Here is a 21,681-nt window from a genome sequence, read left to right as displayed (position 1 = left end):
AAACTACATAAAAGCAATAGTTTAAAATTTACTAATTTGCTTTTTCTTGGCCTACCAATGCAATACTTAGATTTGCCTTTGTTTCGTTAAGGAATATTTTTAGAGTGCTGACATATTGTTTCATTAATGTAACTAGTTAAAAGAAAGTCAGTCTGATTGGATCAGAAAATAGATACACGTGTCACCTATGAAAAATGAATAAATAAAGCTGTAAGCACAGACATTCTAGATCCCTGCCTAAATTCTGTATCCATTTACAATGGAGAGCTCAAAACAGAGCTTTGTATTACTCCAAAAACAATTAGTGCAGTGTGTGAGATGATTTTTTGAGGATTACTGAAAACTGTTCCAAATCAGCCCTCAGTAGTCTGACATTTTTGTCCCGTCTTTTGAGCAAAATACCATAGTCTGCTATGTCAAAAGCAGTACTGAGGTCAGGCAAAATAAGAATTGAAAAGTACCCAGATCAGCTGCCATAAACAGATCATTCACAGTCCTTACAAAAGCAGCTTCTGTACTGTACTGCACTGCTCTCTGTCAATCAAAATCTGTTTCAAACTCCTAATGAATCTTTCAAAACAAAAAACTACTACTTGACAACAATGTACAAATCAATTGTTTTCTGAGCAGTCAGCAATTTACAGTGTTAGCAGATTAGAAGTGAGGAATTTTTTACAGACGAAACAAGATCCATTATGAGCTTCACCAAGTTTAATCCAATTTTTTCTCATTAAGTGTATTTTCACTTATAACTCTACCATGATATACAAAAATTTGAAATGTAGCATAAAATGAAAGAGAAGCAATATAAATATTATGATTAATCCAAATGGGAAAGCCAAAAGTGCAAAAATTCATAACTCTATACTTGATATACTTAAATAGATTTAATTATGAACTTAAAATTAAATAGTGAAAGAATGTAATTATGAACTTAAAATTAAATAATGAAAGACCCAGTGGTTATATTTTACTTGTACTGTACAATAACTGCCATAAAGAGATATCAGAGCTCAAATCAATTAATAACTAAACAAGAAAATAAAATGAAAATACAATCAACAGAAACAAAAACAAATAAACAGTGAATTATAGAAGCCTCAAAACAATAATGCAAGGATGATTGGAAATAAACAAAAAAGTAGAAATTAATAAAAAAAATTAGATGTAATTGCTGTGCTGAAATATATTTCATACAACTCAACACCCTATTTGTAAAAACTGTAATTCAAAATTCAAGAATTTTAAACAAAAGTTACAGAAGGCTCCCAAATCATTAAAAAAAAATGTCATGAGAGGAGCTGAATAACACCGCAGTCAATGTGTATTAATGCCACATCAATGCACAGTGGCAAGTGATGGTCTTATATAAGCCTTTTGGGTAACTGCAGCTCTAATGATGATTGCAAGGGACTGGAGAAAAACTGAAGAACAAGCAATGCACAGACTAGTTGAAGGTAAGGAAGTGGCATGGGGAGGGGGTGTGAAATGTAAAGAATAATCTAAATGGGGTGAAGCACTTCTGCAAACCCAACAGTAAACATAAAAGAATAATGTTGAAACATAAAAAAGATGCCCTATGCAGTATATGAAAAAAATATACTGGCTGGTTTTAACTCCAAATTGTGAATGTCCTTGGTCAGCCACATTCCTGAACAATTTAATTTGGGTAAAAGTTATCTGAAAATACATTAGTCATGTGTGATTAAACCTCCCTACCAAGGAAAACAAAGTGCCACATTAATCACAGAAAAGAGAAAATTGAAAAGACTTAGGCTATGTCTAAACTACTACATTTTCATTTAAAAGAGGTGTTTTTGAATGACATTGATCTCTGTCCATATAAGTGTTTTCACATCATCTGCATTATATGCCCTATCCACTTTGTTAAGTACCTTGTTATTAATTTTTGCTGTGGAAAGCATCCCTCCTTTACTGAATGGATCACATTAATATAGTAAACAGTGGCAAGAGGCTGTCAACCGAGTTATTTACAATTTTATTATTCATGAAGCTCTGAAATTTTCACTACAACAGTAATACTGTTAGCCTCAGGATTTACCCCAGAACTATCCCGGCTGATAAATCTTTTGCAGTTTTGAACATGTATGCAGCATTCAAATGGTAGAAAACACAATTTAGATGCATACAGGTAAGTAACACAAAATGTGCCATGGAAAGCAACTGTTCTCTGCCTGCTATATTGGAATGTAGTTTTCTTCCGTGGAAGGTGACTAGTCGGGGAAAGAGACGTTGCAATAATCAGGATCCAATCAGGAAAGGGCCACATTATAAGTACAAACAAATAAGAGCTCGATTAGAGTCTTTGTTTTTGAAGAAATGCAGTTTCGCCCATCCTCACTGAACTGTCAAGACAGTGTTTTCAGAAGTATACAGTTCTAGTGAGTGTTTTTAGAAGTCTCCATTATCAGGGGTTGAAAAGGCTGGGGAAGTGTTGACAAAAGGCAAAAAAAGACAATAATGGCTTTGTTTTTGTAAAATGGAAACGTAGTTGTGTGGATGGGCACCTTAAGAAAAGCAAGATATAAACAACATTCTTAAATCTGCTTAATCTAATTCAAAGTTGCCATATCCTAGTGACACTGGGTGCATGGCAGAAAACATCCTCGGCCAGTGGCCAGTACATCAGATGGCTTATTCACACAAACAGTCATACTTGGACATAAACAGAGGACAATTTAGAATCACCCGTTAACCTAACTTACATGTCTTTTTAAGGGTGTGGGAAGTAAACTGGAATACTCGGAGAGTAATTACTTAGATTTCATCTAATCTCTACCAATATTCCCCTATGCTGGCAGAAATATGTGTAGATTTTTTCTTTCTTGCTTTTATTTAAATGTTCCACACTATGTGCTGCCTGTCTGCAGTATTTTTGAATGTAAGCAGCTTAAATCCTGAGGTTGTGCACACTTTTTTTTTAATATGTTTAGGAAAGCTACTAAGACACTCACCATAACACAAATCTATTAAATGTCTTAATACTTATATACAGTGCACTAACAATTTTAAAAATAACGCCATCTCTCCATTCATTTTCGTAATATGCTTATCCAAGGCACGGTCACTGTGCATTATTTGAAGAAGAAAAAAAATGCCATTTTCCAAATTCATTTTTGAAAGATGAAGGAATAATTGGAGCTGTTAGAATTTCTATGGCCAATTCTTGAGCATATACTATATACATACTTGATTGTGGAGATGTATTTTTATTGACTATAAGAAAAACAGTAGACACTTCTAATTAATTTCTCCAGGTACAAATGTTTGATTTCTGGATCAAGACATTTTCACATTTAGGTTTATAAGTTCTCTACTTGCAGCTCCCAGGAGAGACATCACGTATTACAGTGCCTATAAAAAGTATTTATGCCCTTGGAAGTTTTCACTTTTTAAAATTTTTCATTTATTTGTGGGGTTATATGTACAGAAACTGTGCAAGCAGACTGTTAATGTCTAGACAGGCAACCCTAGAAATAAGTTATTAGTTTCATTTGGGCTATACTGAAAGATTCGATTTTATATCCTTTAATAATGAGTGACCTGTTTCATGTGTCAGTTTCTGTTCATTAGGTTTTGTTTTATACTGTATCAAATTTTCATATGTTATAAGCCAACCCCACCATACATGACACTATACTAATATTCTAAAAGATGGTCTGCAAAATACAGACTCCCTGATCATGTTAAAATATCAGGAGATGCATTTTCTTTATAATTCAAAATATTACATTTTTTTTTTTGGTGTATGTGTGTGTTAGTGTTAAAGACTAGGCTAAAATAATATACACTCTCAGTTCTGAAACTATGTTTACAGTCCATTTCTTTCACTGGTTTACTCCGTTTTGACACAAAATAAACTTTTTAATTTGGGGAAATGTTCTCCATTGTGAATTATCTTGCCTAACGAAGGCGCGGTGCCCAGCCTAGGGTTAATTTCGGCCTTAAAACAGAAGCTTTGTGAATTAACTCCGACACACGATAATGGAAGGATGCCTGGACTATAGGTCTAGTCAAAATATCTCTCGGGGTGGTTAATGGAGAGCTGGACAGAGCAAGTGCACAGTGCACTGTCACAGTCGCTATTGTGCCCCACCTCTAGAATGAGAATAACGATGCCATTTAAACCGCGATATGTTGACTTTAACTGCAATGCTAGTTGAGAGTTAAAAGAAAAATCTGTAGGGTTTAACACCGAACAGTGCTCAAAAATAAAGCAGTGTGGGGGTCCTTGCGACCAATCCTCTGTTGTCAGTCACATTGCTTGCAGGCTCGAGAGTGTTTCGCACCTGCCAGCAGCGCACCCTCCCGAGTGGGTCGGCTGTTGGGTCGCAGAGCAGAGGGGCTACTGACACTTGGCGCAGCCGTGGGCTGTTGTTACCACAGGGGGATTTGGAGGTGGCTTCGCTTCCGGGTTGAGAGAAAGTGCTGATCCCCGCACGGCTGGCGGACAGAGAGCGACAGATTGGCGTTGGTGCCTTGGCTGTTACGTTGAAGGAACCGCAGCACTGTTGTGGAAACGGAGCTGCATCCTGCTGCCTTTGTGCATACAGTGCGCGGCAAAGCAGTACAGTGCATATGGTAAAATCTTCTGTTGTTGGTGGATCGGTAATTGACAACGGAAAGACTTGCGTCTAGGAGGGGTAAGTGGTCTTTGTGTACTTTCCTGGTCGATGAGAGCTGAACTCCGCACTTGCTCGGCTTTTATGCCTGTTTAAGAGGCGACGGTCGCCTGTCCCATTTCTTGCGAGAATCCCCTATGCTCCTGAAGGTTTTCGTGCTTCTCCTTGCTCTACAAATACTTTTGCCATAGATCGGGGTCCCGTGGATAATAAAATTCATTCTGCTCGAGCTCAATGACGCAGCCTGGAGCTTATTAAGCTACACATGCGGTTCGTTTCTGGGATAATTTGCTGTATTATCCTTCTTTCATTGTTAAGTCATTTTAATTTACTTTGGCTACTAGATTGCATGCGATCTTACACGAAAGGTTATATATCACACTTGCGCTTTGCCGGTAGGATATGCTTTCGAGGAGAATGTGGAATTGTAGCCTATTTTACCAACCAAAGAAAATGTCAACGAAACATATTGTCCCACATCCCTTTAATGTAGCAGCACGTTTTCTGAATGAAGGAAACGCAGTACGAAGCCTATTTGAAAAACTCATCACGTTTTAAAGATGTTAACACTTCATGGATCCTTTAAGGTGTTCCCTGGTGCAATCAGAAACGGATTACATTAATTCAATGAATATTAAATTACACCATAACGGCGCAATGCAATACAAGCCAGTAGAGTGATTTTGCTGGACTTTAAACCTCAAGAGCTGCCACCTCAACTCGCTACTATCCTGAGCATGTCATTTAACCTTCCTATGCCCCACTGTCCCGTGTCCATCCATTAAAAATACTATAGTTCAATTGCGGCAGTCTCTTGAGATGGTGTTGGCTATATAATAGAAATTTAAAAGATTGGAAAACTGAGTAGAAACACATGGACATGGCACTTTTATATAAAATAATATGCTCTGAAAGCGTACAACAATAAAATTCAGTTTAGCTTAATCTCAACTAATATTTCTAGCCGTATATAGTATTTTGTGCAAATTCTGAAAGGAAAGCATAATTTTGATAAATATTAACGCATCATTTCAAAACAAGTTTGCTGTTTGGCATTAGTTTGTGAATGGACACAGAGTGCCCTTTGCTTTGCAGTAATTGTGAATTTCCCATTGGGATTAATAAAGTATCTATCTATCTATCTATCTATCTATCTATCTATCTATCTATCTATCTATCTATCTATCTATCTATCTATCTAATTGGGACACTTCCTACAGGGAATGTACTGTAGGTTATTAATGTACAGTAGCATTGATGCAACATGTAATTATTTTTATTGAAAGTCACTCATCACAAACAATATTTTTACATTTTAATACAGTTTATCCCATTATCTTCATGATTGTCAGCCTGATTTTCAATAATGCAATAATCACTTTAAGAAAGAGTATATTATATGGTATTATTTCATTTCAATCTTTGTGACAGATTTCTGCATCATATTCTTTTTTTACCACGTCCAAGTAATTCTTTTCCAACCTTATTTCATCCATTCATTCCCCTACCCATTTATTTGTAGAGCATGCTTTCTCTATAACACAAGATTGCAGAAAGCTATCCTGGCAGGAACCAGCCCTGGAAGGGAAGGCCATGTATTGCAAGGCACACCCCTACACTTTAATGAGGACAATATTAGACTGTTAATATAATTACCTTTGAGATGTGGTATCCAGCTGTAGAGAACACATGGACATACTGTGCAAATTCTATGTAAGCAATGGCTGCTTAAGCTATTGAACCTTAGCCTATGGACCTGTGAGACAGCAATGCTAACCAGTATACAGTATTACCCTTCCATCTCCTTTTGTATAATTAAAGCTGACCGATATCTTATTGGGAGATCACTGGCTCCAGGGAATACACAATAAATGATGTGGAATTCAGTGAATCTGTTTAATCAGATTGAACAGCAAATGTGATGCAGAGACTAAGACCTTGGATTTAAAAGCATGAGGCTGCCTGTTCAGCTACTGCCTGCACTTAGTGGCCCTGAACAAGTCACTTAACCTGCCCATGCTCCAGCTGTAAATGATATGTAAACAAGTGTAATGCATCCTTTTTCTGTTAAATGCTTTGAGCATGGAAAGTACACTTTATTAAATGAAATACATTATGCATTGTATGCATTGTTTTCTAGTTTTAAAGCAACAGGACATGCCATTGTTCAGTTAACAAAATCAGAATCACCAGTAAAATAACTTTTCTCACTTTTTTCAAAATCATTTAGGATAAGGTAAATATTTTGATGGAGGTACATAAAGTACTTGCTTTCTATAATTATCATGTTGATGTTGACAAAAATCAATTAATTTTATTCATAAATATTATCACATCATTTAAGTAAGATATCCAAGTATAACTTAAGGCAACATGATCTTGTAAATCTATCCATTTATTTATCTCCCCACTTTATATCCATTTTATCTATTCAGTTCAGGATTGTTTGGGGTAGAATCTTATCCCAGCCTCAATCGGGTCTAGGGCAGGAGCGATGGAAGCGCTCCATTGTGGGGTATATACACAAACTGCACTAATTAGAGGCCAATTTGTTGTCACCAATGAGTCTACCACGCACACACCAGATGATGCTGGATGAATCCCTGTGCAAACACTGATAGAACATGCATGAAGCAGGCAGTGCAGTGTAGTGGTTAAGGCTTTGCACTTTAAACTTTCAGGTTGTGAGTTCAGATCCCGCTATTGACACTGTGTGACCATGAGCAAGTCATTTGACCTGCCTGTGCTCCAATTAAAAAAACAAAAGAATTGCAACCAGTTGTATCATAAATCTTATAAGTCATCTTGGATAAAGGCATCAGCCAAATAAGTAAACGTAAATGCATGTTCTACTCAATGAGTAGCTGGGCTCAATCCCAGTCTCCAGAAACTGTGATGCTGCAGCACTGACCAGTTTGCCAATGTGCTACCCACACAAGTTCATAGTCATTGTAAGTGATATAATAAATAATATAAAAAGGACAGTATGGTGGTTAAGCATTGCTACATCACTGATACAGTGTCCTCATTTAGAATCCCAGCAGTAGATGTTGTGGGGTTTGAACATTTTTTATTTTCCCCCAGCATCCGCTGTCCTACCACATCTCGGAACACGCATATTAGATTAATGGGTTTCTCTAAATTGACCCCATACTATTGTAGGTGTGTGGGTAAGTTGGTTCTGCAATGATCTGGTGCCCTGTTCGAAGTCGTTGCCAGCTTTGCACTCGTGCTGCTGGGATGTGCGCCATATCCTTATAACCCTATGTTGGTTTGGTAATGATGATTGAAAATAATTTTGGCTTTTTCTTTATATAGTGTAATTTAATTGCCATTGTATGCGCTCTTCAAAGGGAGCAAAAACATTCCACTAGCTGTCATAATAACTCATATTACGCACTGAATTAATTCATATTCTGTTCATTTATATATCCTTCCATTTATCAATATCCATCCATTTTATAACTAGCTTAATCCACTTCACGATTGTGTGTTTCCTGAGCCTACATTGGCAGCAATGACTCCTACATGAAGTGACATTCCATTTTAGCGCTAATTGACTATGACCACACTTACACCACCAGATTAAGTTTAGCTAATTAAACTGATATGCAGTTTTTTGGGCCAGTGAGAGAAGGAGTGGAGTACATTAAGTACATTTGGGGGCTTGGGGAGAACATGCAAACTCTGCATAGTGGAACCCAGGACTCTGGAGGTGTGAGACAGCAGTGGTAAACACTGCATCACTGTGCCACCTCTCTTATCACATTCTTACTGTGGTTTGAGCCTGTGTAATGAGAAATGTACAATATAAGAATACATTAAAACTGAATATAGTATAGTTTGCAACTCTGCATTTGTTAAAAAACAGTTTTAAAGCTTTTAAAGTCCTTTACTGATGATGGTGTTTAAAATATTCAGGCATTGGCACAAAGTCTTCTTGATATCAAACACTTGTCACTTTTGTTTTTGGCAACTCACAGTTCACAGTATGTTCCAGTCAAATGAAAGCAGTAAATGGACTCCCTATAAATATGCAAGCCATTCACATTTTTTTCAAATGTGACAGTAGCCTTTGTACGCACAGCCAGTGTTCTTCAAGCTCTCATCCTGCCTCTGAACACTTGACGCTGTTCACAAGGGCTGCATGCCAGCTAGCTTTGCTTTGCACTTGGTTCCTTCCTTTTTGGTTCATTTAGTAACTCTGATTGTGACTGATCACTGCCCATATTTTTTCATGTCTAGCCAAAGAAGTACTTGCAAAATTTCAAAAACAAAACCTGGTTAGATTATTAAAGATTCATAGAATACTGTCCGACACCTAACTTGCCAGTTGTGCCAGTTAACATTTTTATAGGAGGGTTCCAGCTTTACATTCAACTACCAAGTTAAATGAAGTGAAAATAATAAAGATAAAAATAATTCTTTTCTGATGTGTGTTTTTTTAAATATTGATTATTGTAGTTAGAGATGTGTGAATGAAAAACAGGAACAGCAAGTCATATTCAGGGTAATAATACAAGGCAAAAGGCCAAAATAAGAAAAATGGCTTACTAAAAAACGAACAAGATTGAACAAACAGATTAGTTGTTAATAGCATTTACACATTCCTGTGCCTCTTTTTTTTCCTTTATTCCTTGTAAAAGATTGGAATCTCAAATGTCAGCATTGTTTTTAGCGGGAGGTATGAAATATTGATCTGTTGGTAAAAGGCAGCAGAAAATAGCCATCTGAGTAATCCTGATAATGACCAAAAGCACTACTAAACTGAGAAAGCTAATTTGATGTAATGAATTAAAATATTTTTTGGTCTGTTTAGTGATGTTGCATGGTGGTGAGCAGTAAATTCAAGTTAGGAATATGGCAGCTTAATTTTAGCTTATTCAGTGTAATTTGTTCTTAAGCCACATTAATTTCGCCATTTAATTAATTATTAAGATATATAGATTTAAAAGAAATGCTACCTAACCACAAAAACATAATTCTGAAACATCTAATACACAAAAATATCAAGGTATTTGCATGTATAAAGTAGTTTTTAGTTTTAATTCTAACTATTTTTGGATAGCTGCATTCTGAAAGGATCATTCTGTAGGCAAACAATGACAGTTTCATTAACTTGTTAAACACAGAAAACAATGTTACATTTGATGTGTGCTATTGCCTGTAGCTGTCAAGGGGTCCTGTGCATGCTCCAGGGTTGGCTGAACACAAATCTTACACAGTACAATACAATACAACTTATTTTTGTATAGTGCTTTTTACTGAGTGCAGACACAGATCACTGTAATCAGTTCTCGGTTAAAGTACAAATTATACTAATTACTAAATACAGAACTGGTACAAATATAAATGGTGATTTGTTAAAACACACACAGAGCAAGGTATAACTGCTATGTCATGTCATTTTCTAATCTGCTTAATCCAAACCATGGTCGCAGAGGGTGCCGGAGCCTCTCCCAGCTAGCATAAAGCACAAGACAGGAGAAAACCCTGGGTAGGGCATCAGTCCATTCCAGCAAGATAGAACTGATTAAACATAAATGGAAATCAACAATATCTGTCCATTAATTAATTGATAAACTGTGGCCAGTTGACAATGGTGGATATAAAAATCATACAAGAGAGAGTCATAGTTCTGGAGACCTGAGCCAACTGTCTGCATACCTGTACCTGGGTTTTCTGACTATCCAGGTTGAAGAGATAATCTTTCCATCTGCTGATTCCAGAGAGGACTTTTATCTAAGATGACTTTTCCATATGTAGGAGACCAGTCTGGCAGCAAAGCAGTGGCACAAAGTGTCACATTCAGATGCTGTGAAAAGAAATAGAATATACAAGGTGTCGGTAGTGCCTTAGCGCAAAATGAAAGTAAATGCAGTCGATAGAAATAAAACTATTTATAGCCGGCATGTTCCTATGTAAAAAGTTAAAACGGTGCACTTAGCTTTGTTTTTTTTTTCTTTTTCATTTGTTGTAGCACATGAGTGAATGCACAAGGCACGCTGAGGACGTCACCGGCATTTCAAGATCAAGATTCTTTATTCGTCACATGCATAGTTATACAGGACAACACGCAGTGAAATGCATCCTGATCGGCTTATCAAAACCCGCAAAGTTGGAAGAATATCAGTTAGATTAACAAAAAAATCCTAGATTGAAAGATAACAATATAATAGAACATAAATAAGTAAAATAAAGTAGAATTAAGTGTTAATGTGCAATAATGCAGTGATTATTGTGCAATACCAAAGCTAGACAGGTGCATAGTTAAAGGACAGACCAATTCCAAAACAAGGTAAGGGTAGACAGGTACTTGGCAGTAAAAGCGTTGCCGAGTGCCAGTCCTAGAAGAAATCATTTCAGGGTAGCAAACCTTAACGCAAGGCGCTAGGTACTTGGCAGTCACCTCGAAAAAGTAGCCGCCATGAAGCCGAGACACGCGTAAAAGAGAACCCGTCTTAAGTGAAGGAAAGAGCAGGAGGGACCCACTGGAGGAATAAGCCGCTATGGTACGATTGTGGTTTAGTGTTGCAGAAATCGCTGGAGCGCACGTAAAAGTAACAGGTTTTATAGGAATTTTTGGGAGGCCAACGATGCATCTGACGATGCTACATAAATCATGATAAGGTGAAACCCTGGAGTGTCACGCAAGATTGGTAGCTAAGTAACCTCCGGCCATTTAAAAGGGGGTGGAGTGGATGCTAGAGGTCGTCTGTCTTCGGACCGAATCTGCGTTTTAGCTTTAGTTGACAGTGAGAAGGCGCATGGAAAGAACCCTCCAATGGCATACAGAGTGGAGGGTGTCGGCAAAGAGAGAGAGAGAACCTGGGCTATTTCTTGCTTGCAAAGTCTGAAAGGAACTTTGTAAATCTTATTATTATTTTTGCTTATACCTGTGGAAGAAGATTTTCTTGTGTTAGGATTATGGCAGAAACCTTTCCATTTTTTTTTTGCTCTTTTTTCACCTGCTGATTTCATAGTGCAGAACTTATATATTTTGTAAATAGTATCTGTTTTCCGCCTCAAGTATTTATTGAAGTTGTGAGTTTTTTTTCATTTTCAACAGAGTGAATGCGGACACAAGTTTTTTTTTTTTTTTTGCATGACATCCAACTTTTAAAGTGTTTATTGCTCAAGTGCAAAACTATAAGCTTTTTGTAATAAAGGACATTAATTTTTGTATTTCTATGTGCCCTTTTCTCATGAACCTCTGGTTTCAGTTCTGCTGTGAACTACTAGGAGCTCCATTGTTAAAGTAATGCCAAGGGTTCAAGTGCAGTGGTTCCCAAAGTAGGGTTAGTAGGAGTTTAAAAATACTGTACAGTGATACTTCTATGATCAACCAAACAGAAATGGCAGTATGCACAGCTAATCGGCACTATTCAGGTTATGCTAGACTGAAGTAATGAGTCTTCAGCCAGGATTAAAAAGCTGAGACTGAAGGAACATGTCATATTGTATATATTAGCAGGCAAATCATTCCACAGCTTCAGGGCCCAAAAATCTCCACCTCCTACTGTTATTTTATTAATCCTTTTAATCTTAAGTAGGTGGCATCTTGAGATCTGACTATGTGCTCTGGTTTGTATGTAATCACAAGCTCACATATGTAACCAGGGCCTTGACCATTTAAGGCTTTATAAGTTAAAAGTATTGTAAAATCAGTCCTAAGCTTAACTGGGAGCCAGTGTAAGAACTTAAGAACTGGAGTTAAGTAATCTATTTTCTCATTTCTGTCATAATTCTTGTAGATGTATTTTGAATGAACTTATGAAAGCTGCATAAAGAAAGATTTGACCAGCAAGTGAATAATGAATTTCGGTAGTCAATCCTAGTAGAGACAAATGCTTGAATTAATTTCTCGTGTATCTTGCATATTTAGAAAACGTCTTAATCTTCCAACATCTTAGATGGAAAAAACATGTTTTGGATAGTTTTATAATGTGTGTTTTAAATGACAAATAACACCTAAATTGCATATTGTTTCAGTGAAACAAATGTTGATTCCAACTGAGTTAAAAAAAAAAAAAAGCAGAATGTTGTTGTTCATGAAAGAATATCAGAATATCATTTACAACAGTGAAGCTATGGAATGTACAAAAATAGCAATGGAGAATGCTATCATCCAGAATATATGCATTTAACGTAGATGAATTACATCATAAAGAGATGTACAATCTGCAATCAAAAGCCACAATGCCTTGAACCTCTGACCAGTATTATACAGAGTAGTTACTTTTCATGACACAGATGCAGTTCTGCAGAGGAAAGCAGAAGCCGCCAACTCACTTACCACAGGAGTGCTAATGCTGACCTTAATGGCATTGAAACTTTCAGCTGAAATGTTTTCATTTCTGTGTGATTTCTTTCAAAGTAAATGAAAAGAAATGAGCAGTGAAGCTTTTCTTTTGCATTTTTCAGAGAAGAATTGCATCACTAGCTAATGGTTATTTCATCATGCAGATTAAGGTCAGTTTGTGTTATGAACCAATTCACTACACCACCTCCCTGCCTTAGACTACTTAGTTAAAAGGATAGAAGACAGAAGTATGTCACTGTTAGGGTAAATCAGGCTAAAACATAAGGAAACATCTAAACAATAACCTTTTTCTGAATTCATATATGAAGATATTTTCTTGTGGGCACCCTAATAGACATTAAATAACATTTTTAAAATGTAGTTTTGGGAGAACATTTTGATTTTTGAAGCTTTCAAGGACTCCAAATTGTTAATTGCGGACTCCTGGACACCTATCCAAGAGCTTGTGTTTTGCACCTTGGTGCTAGTACAAGGAATTATTTTTCATTATCAGTAGAGTTTAAATGTGACATTCCACAACGGTTGGTGTTGGGATGGTTTCTTTAATGTATGCATATCATTTGAATAAAAATGTTTCTACAAAACATAACCTTAACATTCTCAAACCTGCTTAATTAAATTCAACGTTGTTGGTGACTAACTTATCCCATCAGTATTGGGTGCAAAACAGGCCAGTTATCTGTGTATGTTTTCCACCTATGTTGGTTTTCCCCCCACATTTCCTAACTCCACACTGATGACTAGATGTGGGATTTATGACTAGATGTGGGATTTGACCCCAGCAGGATGAATCATTAAGGCAGCAGTGTTAGCTACTGCACCACTGTGCAACTCACCTTTTAAGTTGTTTTAGAAATGTAAGGATCCTGAATTGCCATACAGGCAATGTTTGCATTTGTTGTAGCAGAGATTAAATTGAATAGTCAATAGATGACAACTCTTTTTTTCCGCTGCTGCAAGTGCTAGCTAGATTAAGATATACTTCTGGTAACCCTTCCTCTGCTAACTGCTGGTCACAGTTTCACACTTGAATGTAAAAGTTATTTATTAGACCCTTTTGACACAATAAATAAAGATCTTAATTTATCTTGTTTAAACCTATTGCATGCTCAAGTCACTCAATTGCCCAAGTGTAACAAAGATATTTTTTTCAGATAGTCATTCAGATAGTTTGCTGATGTTTATATAGTGACCACATCTCATTACAGTACACCTAAATACAGGTAGAATATTGTGAATATTTGTTACATATTATTCTCTTGACTTAAGGCAGGAAACAACACTGGAGAGGGTGCCAGTCCTTTGCAGTGCCAATTTACACACATATATTTGTTAATGGATGAGGAAAGCTGGAGTACCTGGAAGGAAAACTGACACAGACACACAGGGAGAGTACAGACTACATACAGATAATGTAACTGTGTGGGAGTTTTACCTTTCTTTTTATCCTTTATTTAATCAGAGTAAATAATCTGAACATCTCTGTTAATTAATCACTTTTTCATCAGACTGTGTTGGAGTCTCAGTGCAAAGATGATCTCCTTTTACGGCTCCTAATTCTCCCGAAAAGGTCAGTGGATTTGCATGGTTCAGCTTCAGGAAGGGCCATATAGTGGTCATTTGCTTTTGGGGTACGTCTATCCATCAACCCACTATCAATCCCATTTAATTTAGTTAAGGGTACCTTTATAATTTGTGTATTTTGCTTCTTGAAAGATAATTTAATTTTACTGGGTACAAAATGTTTATTTGCCTTCACACTGTTAATTTGTAAAAGTAAACTTGCCTTTGTTTCTCAAAAAAGGGTATTGTCACAGTTTTGGGGAGGGTTGTGCAATTGTTGTGATGTCTACTGTTATCTCTTGTTCTCTTTGATGCAAAGTAATGCTCATAAATCCACAACCTTTATTTAGTTAGTTGTATCTTTTGTTGTTAGACAACAGATCGTCTTAATCAAATTTGCAGTCCTCATGTAGTAAGCTGTTTTCAGTTTTTTTTTTTTTTATCAGACATGGTATTCCTCTTTTGCTTATATCCCAGCATTTCTTGTGTGTGCTTGTACTCTGTTAATTTTTTTGCATGATTTTATAATGTGCACATATTTTAACAGTAACAGCTTAATTATGTCCTTCAGTTATCTGTTGTATTTTCATTGTACTGATTTCTACTTATTACCTTGTAGTATTACTAAAATTGCCTGACTTTTATATCAGATCCATATTGAATCATGTGACTTGGTTATTCATAATACTTATTCTTCAAGAATCTGTACAAAACATACTATATGTTTTCTTAAAAGATTAAAACTATGTAAAATCTGTTAGGGGTTGTACCATATTTGGCAATGGTGCCATGTAGCACTTACCTTGCTAGAGCATGTAGTCTGGGAACATCCTAAATATCTTTTTGGGAAAAGGTATTTGATTACCTATCAAGGACTAGACTGTCTACTGAGAAACAGACCATGATTTCCTACACTGCACAGTGTGTTGACTAATTTTGCTCTGCTGGAACAACCCCAATGCAACCCCAGTAACTCAATGGGAAAATTATGTCTTGTGTTACCTAAAACTTTATGTGGAATTGTTATTCTAAGATAAGGCTGCTGGGCTTCTGTCAGGCAGTGCGTTTACATGCATACACATAATCAGGTTAAGGCAGATATCTGGTTTTATAATAATCTATGTGTGCATGTGCAAGTAATCTTCTGAAGTTCTCCTTCGGCAAAATGCTCCAATGTTATTAAACTGCACAATGTCATTAAACTGCATGTCACCTGTGATTTTCTTGTGTTTTATGAAAATGTTTAGTAAAATTGATACTATAGGTATGTCTTACCGGATTGCTCGCAGCATCATCTATTCTACTTGGCTGTGTGATTGAGCCCTGCAAAAGACCCACTAGGTGTGCTTTTTGCCTTTCACCCAAAGCTACTGGAATAATAATAATAATGCAGATATTTTAAGTATTGTGTTAGATTTCTCGTTACTTTAAAAAATAATTTGAATACATAATGCATGTTACTTTTAACGTGTTACCCTACTGCTCTCGAGATTGTGCTGCTGAGCTTAGCACTGTACATTCAGTTCATCAACACATGTATATCAATTTCTGAAATATCGAGACAATTAATTTCAATTGCACAAACTTGCCTCTGGAAATTTTTGTGGACGCTTCTCCCCATGGCTGCTGAAACCATGTGCAAAGCTAATACATGCACAGGCCATCAGAATGCAACAGACATGCTTAGCTTAGGTCCTCCCATGCTTCTTGGGACATCAGGTAGCAAGTGCTGTCCAATGGACTTGATCACCTGCAGCAAGTTCAGCTTCAGCTAGCAGTAGGTCAACAGTTTTCAGGTCCCCCAAAAAAGCTGACCTCAAAGTTATATGTGCCCTGCCTAGTTTTTGTGTTCTCTTTGGTGGTATCCAGCCCATGGCTAGTTTTGGAATGCGTTGACTGGGAAAACATAATATTTGTCTGGCTAAGTGCTTCCTGCGTTCTGTAGCAATGTCTTCCAGTGATCCCTGGCCAGTCTGCTTCAGCACTGTAACATCATTTGTAACATTCTCTCTGTATGTGATGCTAAGTATTGGTCGGAGGCACTGCTGGTAAAAGACATTGAACTTGTGAGTAATCTGTTTCGTGTTCCTCCAGGTTTTGCTGGCATAGATAAAGGTTGGGATAACAATCGTGGCATACAGTCGAATTTTTAATGCTGTACTAACAGATGAGGATGACCAGACGTGGTGAAAACACCAGAACACACAAGTTGCCTTACCGATCCAAACCTTTCCTGTCCCTTTGCATGTCACTCTCATTTGATATGACACTGCTGAGGAATGGGAATTTGTCAACTACAAAATCCTTAACAGTGGCCCGGTTATGGGTTTACATGGCCACATAATTGGATTATTCGCAGGTTTCTATGGAATTTTTCATATCAGGTTTCTGTGAATAATTGAATTATTGAAGCACATGTAAAGGTGCTAAATGTTTTTGCTTAACGTCTGATGTTTTAAAAGTATTAGGAAGTATAATTTAATGGGCTTTTCATCATTTATTATCTCTCTGCATTAGTAAAAGTGTTTTTGTGTTAAGATTACTGATATTTTGTATTTTGGATATGGCTGATTTTTCATCTTTTGTTTATAACAATATGTGCTGTATGCCTATATTTGTAAATAAACTTAAAACTTTAAACTTTAAAAATTAAAACGTTATCTTAGGAAAGAGGGCAAGCACCTAGAAGTGGACAGTATTTCAAAGGTGGAAACTTTGCATTAAATGACAGATTTTCAAGCATGGGTTATGTGCAGAATGTGTTCCAGAGGGAGGAGTAGTAGTGCTGAGGGTTGTAAATTATGTGGTGATGAGTAGAAACTGGCTATTGTGGTTTTATGTATTTTAAATACGTGGGGTGAAAGGCATAGGAATATGTGACTTGTAATGGGGCTGGATAAGGTCCTGGGAGGCTGATGAAGACATCAATGGAAGTGATGGTGGTTGACATGAGAAGAGTGAGTCTTGTTAACAAGGATGGCCAAGAGCACAAACAAAGTTTTTTAAATGAGCATGTGTGTGTGCGTGCGCATGTGGGTGTCCCTTGCTGAGTATTCAGATATTAGCATCAAATCTTTGTTACCTTTTTGCTAGTCTTCTCAAAACCTTTCTTGTCTTTTTATTTCCCTGGCCAAACCAAAATATTTTTTAGTGTCCTTTCTGTGCACTCTGGGTTCTTTCTATATCAGAAAGACTTGCATGCTAGCTAAGTTTTCAACTCTGCAGGCTCTTAATGAGTGAGCACATCTGTATTTGCAAGTGTCCACTGGGACAGGCTAGATGATCCATGCGGGCAAAGTTTCTGTCTTGCAGCTGATCTGGTTAGGATGACTTCCATGTTCTGATAGCTGTGTCTGGACAAAGTGGGGTGAGGAACAATCCTGATGTTTGGATGGAATTTTTTAAAGCTTGGAAATGGGAATGGCTAATGTTAAGAATAAATGTAATAGAAAGGGCTTTATATATTGGTGACTCATTATTATATTGTTGTACTTCACCCATTTTTTTTTTATTGCTGACATTAGTTATTTGCCTTTTAAGCAACTGAGACCAGCTCCAGCTATCATTTTGCTTAGAATTTGATTACTTTGTGAACTAGTAAATGTATAAGAAGTATAATGATAAATATTCTGTTAGCTCATTGTATGCATGCTTAACCTCACTACTTACCTTGCGCCCTATATTCCTTAATTGTATGTGTTCTTTCTGATTTTATCTACTATCTGTAAGTACAGTTTTTACCCTAGATTGCTGAAGTGCAAGTAGGTCAGCATTTGTAGACAAATTAGGTTTCGTACCTAAATACTATGTTAGTCACAGTAATTCTCTCAGGCATGTTTTTAAGCAACAACGATTAATCTGAAAATCTCTTTATAGCATCAAAAAGAACTTTAGATAAAAAATCAGCAAAGGGTTAGCACCAAAGTTATTCTGTAAATGTCTAGTGTACATTTACATTTCTGTTACTGATAATTAGTACCATAAATAGAATATTTCTATTAGACCTAAATTGTCTTGTTAAAGCTATCATTTCCTGTAATACACAACATATTTGTTAATGGAGGATAAAAATTAAGTTAATTCATTTTGCACTGATGTAGTTTACCAGAAGTCCTCCTGTTTCATGTTTATATTCTCTATTCTTATAGCTTTTTTGAAGGAAAAAGTAGTTACTTTATTTTATTATTGAACTTGAAATGTGTGCAAAAGCTACAAGTGTGGAGGAATAGCTTGCCTGAGTTACCAACATTGCCTCAGTTATATCGCTTAGTTGCAGTAATCTATGAAGCTCTTGAAGCACTTGTAAACCTGTTGTCTAGTCTCAAATATAAGATTAGCCTGGAAATAATTAAATTTGTTGTTCATAAGCTGGCTTTATTCTGCTATATACCATAAGTAGTTTTAATTCAATTAATGTAGTTTCTTCTGTACAATTTATATGTCATGCTTTACCAATATCAATCATTGACTGTAAAATTCTTTCCAGCAGTCTTGACTGTTTTCATCTATTGGAGGACCCAGAGATGCTTTCAGTAGAAGCTGGACAGCATCTCCAGGGGGCTGGGCAGTCTCATGGTTTGGAACTCCTGCAGATTTAATTTTTTTCTTCAGACGTCTGGAGTTTTTTTTTTGTTTTTTCTGTCCTCCCTGGCCATCAGACCTTACTCTTATTCTGTGTTAATTAGTGTTGTCTTATTTTCATTCTTACTTTGCCTTTTTTCTCTCATTTTTCTTCATCATGTAAAGCACTTTGAGCTACATTATATGTATGAAAATGTGCTATATAAATAAATGTTGTTGTTGTTCCTCTCAGTAGAGAACATCGACTGTATACAGCATGTTTAACATGAACACATACTCAATATCCCAGAATTTAGCTAATAATATTTTAAGTTAGTTAGTGAGCTTAGAATGGACCAGTCTTTTCCTTTTACAGTCTCTCTGAATTCAGGTGATCTAACTTCTATTTGGCAGCAAATAATTTCTTATATTTTTGGAATTTACCAGAATGTAACGTAAAATTTTTAAACTCATTTAGTATAGTTTATGGTCATGGTGGGTTGATGCCCTTCACTTAGTATTGTTGATGCTTTGCATAATACTATGATCGGGTTTCAGTCCTTTGCAGTATACCATTGCACTCACCCAAAATTCATGTCCTTGGGGATCTGGGAGGAAAACTATCATATTAACAAAGGGAAAAAAAACAATTGTTCTGAGAAAAAACTGCTGTGATTCATGTCAGCCATTATGGATGATCAAGATGTCACTCTGAAAAATGCAAATTTTGTGGTTTCCACTTATATATAACTGGTGCTGTAAATTAATATTAGGTAGTGACAGCTACCAGTAAAGAGAGGTTTTGGCCATGTGACTCTCTATAATGAAGAGCTTCATCCTAAGTCCCAAAACAACTTTCCAGGCACTAGAGGGCAAGTGGCCCAGCTACCCCTTGGGTTCCCTAATGGTATTTAAAGCAGAGTGGATGCTGCAGTGATAAAAATACCCGTAGGTCACTACGGTACAGTAAACTGTGGTGTCCTATTTCCAGGACGAGTACAATGAAGTTTCCCTGTCATCTAGACTATTCAAGAATGCAGGTTTTCAATGATCAGCCAGAGGGAACTCTGGGTTGTTTTGTTATAATCATGGAGTTGCCCACCTGGAAGAACCCACAAGACCTCCTTAAAACAGGTGCATTGGAGTTTAGAGTTAGGTGGACAGTAGGAGCAAGTGCTCAGATGCTATTGGACAATGAGTCCAGAGGGTAGGTACAGAGTGTAAGGAGGGGAGAAGGGGAATGTCATAGGTATAATGGAATCTATATTTTTAAGTAACATTTTTGAAAAAGAAAATAAAACACATTTAAAAACAGAAAAAAGTTGTTAATTTTACTTTTTGTGTCTGAGAAGAAAAGTAAAAAAAAAAAAAAAAAAGTTAAACAGCACATAATTTCCTTGGGGGGAAAAAGCAAGTGTTTAACATAGTAGGAGTTTAACTTCCTTGACCTGTTGAAAGGTTATTGCCCATAGATTAAAAGAGTTCATTTAATTTCAGTTATGTTTATAATACAATTTAACTGTTATTTATTACTACAAAACTAGCATTTTGGGACTGAAACAAAATGGTATGTTTATGTGGAATTTTTTAGTTGGTTCTCCAGTTTTTGTGCCACATCCCAAAGACGGGTATGTTTGGTTAATTGGCTTTTCCAGACTGACTCAGGCTAAATTCGGATGTACTTGAGCATGCTGTCTGTGGTGACCTAGCGCTTTGTGCAGGCTGGTACCAGGCTTGCACGCAATGCTGCTAGAATGGTCTCCTTGTGACACTAACACTGGATTAAGTGTGTTTGGCAAATGGAACATGGCACACCTTTCCTTCCTTTGTCCGTCAATCCATCCATTTACTAATCCGGCTTATCTGGAACAGGGCCATGGGGAAATTAAAGCAAGTATTGAGCACGAGGCAAGAATAGGAAATTTGGAAATCTGGAATACAGTAATCCCTCGCTATATCGCGCTTCGACTTTCGCGGCTTCACTCCATCGCGGATTTTATATGTAAGCATATTTAAATATATATCGCAGATTTTTTGCTGGTTCGCGGATTTCTGCGGACAATGGGTCTTTTAATTTCTGGTACATGCTTCCTCAGTTGGTTTGCCCAGTTGATTTCATACAAGGGACGCTATTGGCAGATGGCTGAGAAGCTACCCGGCTTACTTTTCTGTCTCTTTTGCGCTGACTTTCTCTGATCCTGACGTAGGGGGATTGAGCAGGGGGGCTGTTCGCACACCTAGACGATACGGACGCTCGTCTAAAAATGCTGAAAGATTATCTTCGCGTTGCTATCTATTGTGCAGCTGCTTCCTGAAACGACATGCTGCACGGTGCTTCGCATACATAAAAGCTCGAAGGGCACGTATTGATTTTTGATTGAAAAACAAACTCTGTCTCTCTCTCCCTCTCTCCCTGCTCCTGATGGAGGGGGTGTGAGCTGCCGCCTTCAACAGCTTTGTGCCGCGGTGCTTCGCATACTTAAAAGGAAACAGCCCTATTGATTTGTTTGCTTTCCTCTGTCTTTCTGACAGACTCTGCTCCTGACGCGCACTCCTTTGAAGAGGAAAATATGTTTGCATTCTTTTAATTGT

General features: G+C 36.9%; 1 protein-coding gene across 3 annotated transcripts in view; it reads left to right on the top strand.

Moving 5' to 3' along the window:
- The window catches only part of fgd4a (FYVE, RhoGEF and PH domain containing 4a), a 334,505-nt gene that overhangs the window by 101,359 nt on the left and 211,465 nt on the right, over positions 1 to 21,681 (top strand). The window contains exon 1 of one of the 3 annotated variants that reach the window (XM_051920360.1): positions 4,448 to 4,664. The exons of the other annotated variants lie outside the window; for them this stretch is intronic. The gene's annotated coding sequence lies outside the window, so the exon portion shown is untranslated. Of the gene's footprint in view, positions 1 to 4,447; positions 4,665 to 21,681 lie in introns of those variants that run through there. 3 annotated transcript variants of the gene reach the window in all.

Source organism: Erpetoichthys calabaricus, chromosome 1 (genome assembly GCF_900747795.2).
Source record: "Erpetoichthys calabaricus chromosome 1, fErpCal1.3, whole genome shotgun sequence".
Classification (NCBI taxonomy): domain Eukaryota; kingdom Metazoa; phylum Chordata; class Cladistia; order Polypteriformes; family Polypteridae; genus Erpetoichthys; species Erpetoichthys calabaricus.
Note: the sequence above shows the minus strand (reverse complement) of the source record. Positions and strands in the feature narration are given on the sequence as shown.